This window comes from Choloepus didactylus, chromosome 23 (genome assembly GCF_015220235.1).
Source record: "Choloepus didactylus isolate mChoDid1 chromosome 23, mChoDid1.pri, whole genome shotgun sequence".
In the NCBI taxonomy this organism is placed as follows: Eukaryota; Metazoa; Chordata; class Mammalia; order Pilosa; family Megalonychidae; genus Choloepus; species Choloepus didactylus.
The window spans coordinates 13,991,741-14,001,133 of record NC_051329.1 but is presented as its reverse complement, the minus strand read 5'-3'; positions in this window follow the sequence as shown (position 1 = coordinate 14,001,133).

The following is a 9,393-nucleotide window of genomic DNA, read 5'->3' as shown; positions in this document are numbered from 1 at the left end:
ACCACCCCTCTGCAAGTGCACAAACTGTGAAGCCCTAAAAATTAAGAACTGGAAGGGAGAAAATGGTTTGTTTCAAAGGGATGCAGGTTTTTCCTTGGTAGCGGAGGGCTGAATTCAGAAGGAGTTAAGGGGGCACAGAAGGAGAAAGAGATTCCTAATCCTCAGAGCTGCAAGAATGGGAACTGGGCTTCCTTGAAAGACAATGAGCTCTCTGTCAACAGAGGCAATCAAGCACTTGTGAATATGTTGTGAATAATGCAGAGTTATTACATTATTTTGTTGCTGCATTGGGAGAGAGGCCTCTTCCAAGGCTGGCTTTCTAAGATTTTTTTTTTTTTAAGGAAGTGAGTGAGTGTAATTGCTGGAAAATCCCAAGTGCTTGGTGGATTGGGATGAAAAACCAAGAGGAAAGAGAGGAGACCACATAGTCAGTCTGGGCTTTTGGTTGAGTTCAGCAAGAGTCCCCAAGTTGTTCTACTTTGGGTATTGGCTCATGATGCCTCAGGGATATTTAATTCCTTTAGAAGAACTGTCTACCACGTTTACATAATTTGTTTTATTCTAAAGTAAACAAACAAACAATTAATGGGGAAGCTGTTCGTGGCCTCTGTGTTTGACAGGGTGGGTTACCTGATAGTTTTGAGGCTTCCTGAAATTCTTCACCACACTTAACACAAACTGATTAAATAATTAGTTGTGCAAATATGTGTTTATTGTTCTCTTCCTGTTTTAGGAGGAAGCTCGCCAAGGGCAGGCGGCATGCTTGCTTCATTCCCTCGGTAGTACCAGATTCTGATTAGGGCCTGGTAGGGGCATAAGCTTAGAAAATTCTTGCTGAATAAAGAGAAAAAAGGCAATTGAATGTCAGAGAGAAGCAACAGCCGGCTGTGCCTGGAGCCCTTCAAATTCTGTCTGGGATCCAGGCAGCACAAAAATGTGTCCAGTCTGCTTGGGGAGGTAGTTGTCCCACCCATGGGATATGCCCATGGCTCTTTGTCATCACTGGGTGGGTGGAGATGATGGAGCCTTGGTCACCTCTGTGGCTGAATGTTGCTAGCCCTGCTGCTGTCCTTTCCTGTTCTCTGCTCAATTCCCACCTTACCTAGCCAAGGAGTTGAATTTTCATTACACACATAATTTTGCCTTGGTTTTATTATAAAATCATATGGATTCATTGTAAAAATCAAAGGCAATAAGAGTCTCCCCCCAAGTGCCTCTTTGTTGCTCAGATGTGGCCCTCTGTCTCTAGCTAAGCCACCTCGGTGGGTGATCTCACTGCCCTCCCCGCTATGTGGTACCTGACTCCCAGGTGTGTAAATCTCCCTGGCGATGCAGGATATGATTCCCAGGGATGAATCTGGACCCGGCATCATGAGATTGAGAACATCTTGACCAAAAGGGGGATGCAAAATGAAACTAAATAAAGTTTCAGTGGCTGAGAGATTCCAAATGGAATCAAGAGGTCACTCTGGTGGACATTCTTACTCACTATATAGACAACCCTTTTTTAGGTTTTATTGTACTAGAATAGCTAGAAGTAAATACCTGACTCTTGAAGACGATTGTATAACAATGTAGCTTACAGGAGGTGACAGTGTGATTGTGAAAGCCTTAATCACACTCCCTTTATCCAGTGTATGGATGGATAAGTAGAAAAATGGGGGAAAAAACTAGGTGAAAAATAGGGTGGGAGGGAGGGATGATTTGGGTGTTCTTTTTTACTTTTATTTTTTACTCTTATTTTCACTTTTTTTGTACAAGAAAAATGTTCAAGAAATGGATTGGGGTGATGAATGCACAACTATATGATGGTACTGTGAACAGTTGATTGTACACTTTGGATGATTGTATGGCATGTGAATATATCTCAATAAAATTGAATTGAAAAACAAACAAACAAACAAAAAACCAAAGGCAAATGTGTATACAGCAGAAAGTAAGTTTCCTCTAGCCCCTACCCAGCAATTTCACTCCCCAGAGGAAACCATCAGCAGCAGTTTAGTGAGTAGCTTTCCTTATCTTCTAATGTTTTTTAAAAATAGAAAACCTTAGATAATACTAACCTTATTTTCTTACAACTTGCCTTTTTTTTTTTTTTTTTCATTTAATAATATATCATGAATACATTTCCATGACAGTACATTTAAACCCTTGACTGGTGTTCTACAGTATGGCCATGCCACAATTTATTTAGCAAATCCCCTCTTGCTGGACATAGAGGTTGTTTACATTTTTCTGTAGTTTATAAACAATGCTGCCTCTTACAACCCTGTGTGCCATGTGAGTATTTCTGAAGGATGGATTACTAGAGCTAAAGGACATAAAATTTCAAATAAGCTGATTATGCCACAATTAATGTACCCTTTCTCTATAAGTTCTGGGCCCCATGCTACACATCTAGATTCTCTCCTTGGCTGCCCTTTGATTCTGATGTTAATGGCGGACACTGTTGGCACCTTCTGTCTCCTTGACACTCACTGTCTTGTGCTTGCTGATGAATTCCTGCAAGGGCTTTCCACCAAGGGCTTTCCTGAACATGCTCGGGCCGTGCATGGGGCAAGTCTGATGTGTTGGGGAGTCGATGCCCCTGAAAGGACAAGCCCTCAGCCAATGACTACCCCAGCTTCTGTGCCCTTTGCCTGGCCAACTCTGAAGTCCCTGCTGGGATTCCACTTCAAACAGCCACAGTGAAAACTTGCTCCTTACTGCACCCTATCCTGGGCTCCTTCCCTTCCCTGTTTCACATCCCGATTCCTCTGCCAGTGTTTTCTGGGGTCATCCGCCAAAGAAACTACTTGCATGCACATCTTTGCTGCAGGTTCTGCTTCTGGGACAACCCATTTCCAGGGCAGTGCTTGCTGTAGGTTGAATTATATACCCCAGTTTAGACATGTTCTTAAGCTGAATCCACGTCCCTCTGGGTATGAACCCATTGTGAATAGGACGTCTTGAAGATGTTATTTTTGGTTGTGGTGGGCCTTAATCTAGATTACTGGAAGCCACAGGAAGAAGAAGCAGGCAGTCAGTGGAGATTGGAATAGCAGATATGCAAAGCAAAGGACATATGGGCAGAAAGCCAAGGAACCCCAAGGATTGCCAGCAAGCTGGGACCAGAATGCTGCAGATTTGCAGAGAAAGCACAGTGTGGCCAATGCTTTGGTCTTAAACTTCCAGCTTTTGAAAGTGTGAGCCTATAAATTTCCATTGTTTAAGCCAACCCATCGTGTTGTATTGGTCATAGCAGCTTGGCAAACTGAAACAGGGCTCTTCCTGGAATGGCATCGTGCTTCTCCACCAACGCAGAGGCAAGAGGGATGTGCTTTTTACTCCACATCCTGTGCTTCATCTTGACCCATCACCCACGTGGCCGTGACCTGGTTAGTAACGAGGATGAGCCTTGAGGCCTGTGCAGTGTAATAGAGGGCACACTCCCAATTCTTGTTCTTTCACCATCAGCTGTCTGATTTGGGGTGAGTCACTCACTCTGTCTGAGCCTCAATTTTCTCACCTGCATATGGGAGGTTGGACTGACATTGTATAGAGTTGCACTTTTATTTAAAAGTAAGGACAATGGAAAATTCAGTTCTGCAGTCTCGCCAGCCACCTTTCGAGTGCTCAAAAGCCACACGTGGATAGTGGCTACTGTATCGGTTGGTGCAGACACAGTAACTGTCCATCATTGTGGAAAGTTCTATTGCACAGCGCTGGTGTAGAACAATGATTTTTGACCTTTTGAAAGTAAAAAACACCCACTCCCTCTCCCCCACGCCACACAGATGGCTTTGGTTATAGTTCCAAGGGGTTTATGAACAATCTGATGCCTATTAAGATCCTATGCAATTGTCATGCTGGAAGCACTACATGACGGTAATGTCACATAGTAGTTTCACAAGGCATTTTGAAAACCTTAGTCTTAGTAAATCCTCCCAGTAACCTTCTGAATTCAAGTCTACCATTATCCTCTTTTTACAGGTGAGGAAACAGCCTCAGAAAGCCCCAGGGACTTGCCCAAGATCACACAGTGAACCAAGGACTGTGGCGTTCAAAAGCCCAGGTCCTCCACTGTCTGTCATAACAGTAACAGCAAAAGTAGTGAGAGCATCTCTAGACAAGGGTCAGGGACTCCTGTATCTTCCCATTGCTCCATTCTGGGATGTGAGGCAGGGAGCAGGGATCAGGATGGGTGAAATTCAATATGGCGGCAATACAGCTCCCGCCCACCCACCCCCCATCTGTGAAGACTTCCCGGGTGAATTCATACTTTATGCGTTTGCATTATCCTTTGCTCTCTTTGACGCCTGAAATGCCTTTTAAAAGCCATCATGTAATTCATGTTTTTTATTTTGTTTCTCTCACCTTCTTAAATTGCTTATTCTATTTTAAAAATCTAGGGAAACAAAATTAATTTCAAAGTTTTTAAAATGAAAAATTTCAAACAAATAACAGAAACAAATAGCTTAAAGAAGCTCCGTGTAGCCAAAGCCCATAAATTGACTCATAGCCAATCTTGTGTCAGTAACTCCACCCAAATTAACCCCCATTTGAAGAAAATCTCAGCAGCTATTAAATGCTATAACTAATGGAGACTTTCTCCCTAGCAAGCGGCAGAGAATGGGAGAAGCAAGAGCTATTCTCAACTGCCATTCTTCAGATACTCAGAGTGAGAGAGAAGGATGGCATAATCTCCAGGGCAGGGAGTCGTGCCCAGACTGAGAAATTTCTACAATTAAACAACAGAGAGATCTCATGACCTATGACCTTGAGTCAAGCAGAAACTACTGGTCACAAAGGCCTTTGGAGCATCAGTCACCTTCTCTCTCACCTAAAGCTTTGCTGCTGCTGCAGAAGAAGTCTCCTTGGCTGTTCTCATGGGGCCTAAGACTCCAGTTGGGCCAACAAATCCTCCTGCTACGTAGCAGTTGCTGAGCCATAAATTGCAGGAACAGAAGGCTTCAGTTTAGGAAGCTTTGTTACCCCTGTGTCTTCCCCGCCCTGTGATGTTGAAATCCAGTGCTTTGCTTCATGTTCCAACAGTGGGTGTAATTATTGCCAGGGGACTAGCAATTAACCTTCCGCAGAGTGACCAGGAGGTACTCTCTGGCTGAGTGTCCTGTGGCAGGAGCAGACGGTTTGCCGAGTTCCAGCGGAAGTGCCTGGAATGTCTGCTCTTAGACAAGGGGGCAGCAGGCAGGGAATTTTGGAGCCCTGGAATGGTCAGTATTTCCCATGGTCTCATTTGAATTGGAGTGTGGGGGATTTTGCTGAGCTTCTTTATGAGGGAGAATAACAACTGCATTTGCATTCTGACATGGTTCTTTTGGGGATGTTGGGGCCCAACTGGAAAATGTCCCCTTCCTAATTTTTTCTTTACTCACTCACAGTGCTCGTCACATAGCAAACACATGCGTATTTTATTTTACTTTTCTTTTTATTGAACTGTAATAGATAATAAAGTGCACAGATATGAAGTGTACACCTTGAGTACTTTTTTACATGTATACATTCATATAACTACCACCAAGCTCAGCATGATGGTAAGCTCCCACACTCCCCACCTTGGCAAATATCCTCCCCACAAGAGTAACCTCTATTCTGACTGACAGCATCAGGGATTATTTGATCTACTTTTGAACTCCATATAAATAGAACCACACAGCATATTGTCTTTGTGTCTGGCTTCTTTTGGTCATATTATGAGTGTGAATTCGTCCATATTGTTGCATGTAGTAAGAGTTTGTTTTTTTCGTGGCTGTATAGTATTCCATTGCAGGAATATACCACAATTTATTCTTTCTGTTTTTTATGACATTTGGTTTGTTTCCAGTTTGGGGGCTATAAAAAAATCTGATATAAAATTCTTGTGCATTTCTTTTGGTGTACATAAGTACTCATTTGGGGGGTTGTATATATCCAGGAGTTATAAATAAATTCAATTTTATTAGATACCAACAAGCAGTTTTCCAAAGCGATAAATATAAATTTGCATTCCCAACAGCAAGTGTGAGAGGCCCAATTGCTCTCCAACCTCACCAGCTCTCAGTGCTGACAAGTGTTTTTAATTTTATACATTCTGGAGGGGCATAACACCGTTACTTTAGCCTGCAAAGTTGACATGAAAATTAGAACTAGCATACAATCTAATGTGACAGAAGAAAAATTGTACATGCATTGTTTTCACAAACTTCAAGGTAACTTTTGGCTCAAGCTTCCTCCCTCTTCCCACTTTTTGACCTTGGATTTTGGTGATCACTTGCAAGAGGGTAAAGCTGGAGGCAAGGAGAGGATTTATAAAAATAAAAAGACTGAAGAATCTCAAATGTTTAGAAGATAGATAGATATAATGATATAATAACAAATGGGTAAAATGCTAATAGCTGGTAAATCTGGCTATCTGGATGAAAGGGTACTTTGGAGATCTATGTATTGTTTCTGTATTATTTTTCCAACTCTTCTTTTTTAAAAGGCTGAAGAAGAGACAAGAGGTGCAGTCCTTGAAATCAACCTCCCTATGGCTTCCACCCCTTGGCCTCAGCACTGTCCTTGGAGGCCACATGAAATACAGCGCAAGCCCCTCCATGTGAACAGAAACCCTGTTGAAGCTTGTATAAAGCCCAGCAGCTTTGTGGTCCAGTCCTGCACTGAGTTGCAATCTGTCAGGAATGTCAGTTTCTATCTGGTTCTCCTGAGCTGGAGCAGTCTCTGCAGGTGGGTTGGGGCTGATAGAGACCTCTCTGCCATGGCCTCACCCAGGCAAGGCCACTCAGACCCTCACAGCATGAATGTCCACAGCATGCATGCCACAGCTCAAACATTCTGTTTCAGTAGGTAGGCATTCTAGCAATATGTATTACAACAGCTGCCTAGGAATCATCCCTAAATCTCTCCAAATTCTGGTTCACTCAGAACACTGTTTTTTCCTCTTCTCCAGGAATGATGAACATTGAATTTGGCCTGAGCTATACCAGACATGCCAAATTCATTTACAAATATGTCTATTTAAAAAATTTGTGTAGTATTATTTTGGAAAAAAATGGAAACAAACCAGGGAACTTGGAGTGTGAAATAGAATTCCCATCTATCCTCATTAGAGTGGCAGGGCTATGTCACTGGGCTCCTTCCTATATGGGGGAGAATAAAAACTGTGTTTAGTTTCTGACCTGATTCATAAGTGTGTATGTGTCTATCTGTATGTGTCCGTGTGAATGAAGAACCAGGTCAGAAACTAAAAACAAAGAAAAACTTGTGTGTGTGTTTGTTTGTATAAAGAATCAGGTCAGGAACTAAATATATATACAAATATATATATATGTATATGTGTGTTTACATATAAATGTAAATATATATGTGTATCTATGTAAATATATTTGTGTGTGTGTGTATACACACACACACAATTATGTGATTGGCCTTTTTATTGTGATACTTAGCGGTCATGTGTTGACTGAAAGGATAGGTTGACGCCTCCAGTGGCCTAAAGCAGGTGTGGATGAGGCGTTACCACCTCAATATGGCTCACAGCAGGGTTCAAAGAGGTAGTGCAACCTAGCAGCTGGAGGACCCCACATGCTTGGCTAGAACCCCATGAGCTCGGCATTAAAAACCTCTCTAAACCTTGTTCCCCGCTTTGGTAAAACGGGGAGCGTAGCACCACCTCTCGCGATACTTTGAGCGAGGCTACGAGGAGGACGTGCCTGGAGCACGTCAGCGTGTGCCGGATGCTAATGTGGTGTTGTGATCGATGGTTCTTTTTGGATCCCGGCTGTTGTCTAGGAAAAGGGAGTATGTTTCAGGGTGGGGTGCCGAGGGTCGTGAAGCCCTGGCAAAGGGCCGCCTGTGTCGGGGGTCCAGGGAGATCTTCTGGCACCTGGTGCCTAGGAGAAGACAAGAAGAAAATAGGGACAGTGGTTCAGCAAGAAAACGAAGAGCTTCCTGTTTATGCCAACGTTTGCCTCCTTCCCATGTGATGCAACCTCGGGGAGCAGCAAGACCCTTCATTATATTAATATCGGAGACACTGAGCCTGCTGGGGGATGATCATGAAATGGTAGGTTATGGGTAAATAATGACCCCTTTTCATTTCCTCAGAAGTCAACAAGCCCCCACAGGTATCATCATCCCATGGGCTTCTCATGACCTCTTCATGACCTCCCCGTTTTACGATGGGAATTAGCTCAGCAAGTGGGAGAAAACTTTCCACGCTGACAGTGGGTGTCCCCTGTGGGGCCAGAGCCCAAAGTCTTAATCCATTCAGTGTTTACATCCATGCCAAATCCTTGCCACTCGGCCTGACCTCCAGGAATTGTTCAGAAATGGTATGACGTCACTCTGTAAAGTAAGGGCTTCATCCATGTGTGCAGAAGGGGATGTTGAAGTGCTATGATATGTTTATAAGGAGTACTATGCTGGCACAAAAAACAATGTTGTGGACATGTATTGTTGACTTGGGGAGGAAACTATAATATTTTAAGTTAAAAAGTTGGTTAGAAGATGGTCTGTTGAATTTTGTTATACGAAGTTGTGTGTATGCACGTGTACCTGTCTGAAAGGCTAAATAACTAAATATTCATAGCATCTGTTTAAGGATGTGGGATTCCCAGGGAGGAGGGGTGGCTTTTTTTTTTTTTAAATCTAACTGCCTCTCTGTATTTTCTATATCTCCTACAATAAACTTCCATTTTTTGTGTACTTAATAATAGCAAATATAAAATTAACAGAAAAGTGAAACTAGTTTGTCCTCTTAAAAAAATATATAGAGATTTAAAGAAGGCTGGGGACATAGTTGGTTTCCAGTTAAGGCAATTTAACAAGAAATCATACCACATGAGTTAGAAAAGGGAAAGGAATCAATTACTAGTAATGACAGGTACCAACTTTCCAACTCTCTAATATGCTTGGCAATTTATAGAGACCAAAAAACAATCTCCTTCTGAAATTAAGCGAGATTGTAATAATGTGTTTAGTACTTACCCTCTGCGAAGTACTTGTCTAAACTCTTGGCTGCAATAATTAATTTAATCCTCTCCAAGCCCTTTGAGGAATGTTCTACTCTTATCATCATCGTTTTATGGATGAGGAAACTAAAGCTCAGTGTCTGAGCCTGAGACATTTGCAATGGACTGCAGTGGACCTTTGGCAGTCTGGGGAAGTCCAGGGACCCTGTTCTCAGAATAATGTTTTTTTCAGTGCATAAAGCACCGAGAAAGGAAACTTACTACATCAAAATAAAAAATACCATCACCGCAAGTTAAAAGTAAATTGTGAATAGGAATACATAGAAGAAAGAGAAAAAACTGGTGCATATTAGGACCCACTTTGTGCCAGAACTTTCCCCGGGTTATTATTTAATCTTCATGATATCCTTTTGTGGCAAAAGGAATTATTTATGAATATCAT